Source organism: Triticum aestivum, chromosome 7B (genome assembly GCF_018294505.1).
Source record: "Triticum aestivum cultivar Chinese Spring chromosome 7B, IWGSC CS RefSeq v2.1, whole genome shotgun sequence".
NCBI lineage: Eukaryota > Viridiplantae > Streptophyta > Magnoliopsida > Poales > Poaceae > Triticum > Triticum aestivum.
In genome coordinates this window covers 78,563,192-78,564,493 of record NC_057813.1, presented here as the reverse complement: position 1 = coordinate 78,564,493, position 1,302 = coordinate 78,563,192, and positions in this window count along the sequence as shown.

Sequence of the window (1,302 nt, the reverse complement as noted above, 5' to 3'; positions counted from 1 at the left end):
TATGGGTTCGTAAGTTGCACTAATTCATCTGCAGGATGAACAACATAAAGCTACTAAGTGGGTCCTCGATAGTGGATGTACAAATCACCGGTGATAGGAACTTATTGATGGACACCGATTTGTCTCCATCTCATCTGAAGCATATCACCTATGCTGACAAAGGCAAAAGCAAGATATTGGGTCTAGGTAAGGTTGCGATCTCAAAGGATAGACACATGGACAAAGCCATGCTTGTCGAGTCCTTAGGATTCAACCTCATGTTTGTCTCAATGCTTTGTGATCTTGATATGGTTGTCGTCTTTGGCAAATATTGTTGCATTATGCTAATGGAATCTGACAATTCCAAAGTTTTCGAAGGCTTTAGGAAAGGAGACTTGTATATTGTTGATTTCTTTGCAAGACCACAGCCTGCCACATGTCTACTTGCAAAAGCTTCAGAATGCTGTTATGGAATCGACGACTTGGTCATGCTGGGATGAGGAACTTGCATACACTCGCGAAGAAGAAGCATGTCATTGGCATCGAGGGTGTCAAATTCCTCAAAGATCATCTTTGTGGGGCTTGTGAGGCTGGAAAGATCACCAGAGCCAAGCATCCCTTGAAGACTATCATGACCACTTCTCGTCCCTTTGAATTACTTCATATGGATCTCTTTGGCCCTACTCATTATGCCACATTCTCTAGCTCTGCATCATTATATGGCTTTGTCATAGTTGATGATTATTCTCATTATACATGGGTGCATATCATCACTTACAAAAATGAAGTACATGACGTCTTCAGACGATTTTCCTAAAGAGCTTCTACTAACTTCGGTGTGAAGATCAAGCATATCAGGAGTGATAATGGAACTGAGTTCAAGAATACTGGTCTCGATGAATATCTTGATATACTTAGTATTACTCACAAGTTATTTGCTCCCTATACTCCTCAGCAGAATGGCATCGTGGAGAGCAAGAACAGAACTCTTGTTGAGATGGCTCGCACCATGCTTGATGAATACAAGACACCACAACGCTTTTGGCCTGAAGCTATTGATACTACATGCCACATCATCAACAGAGTATATCTTCACAAAATTCTTCAAAAAGACCTCATATGAACTCCTCACTGACAAGAAACCCAATCTAAGTTATTTCAAAGTCTTCGGTGCTAAATGATGGATTAGAGATCCTCACAATCACTCTAAATTTGCACCGAAAGCACATGAGGGTTTTATGCTTGGTTACGGAAAGGACTCGCACACCTACAGAGTCTTCAACATCAATCATCACAAGATTGTTGAAACTGTAGATGTGCGGA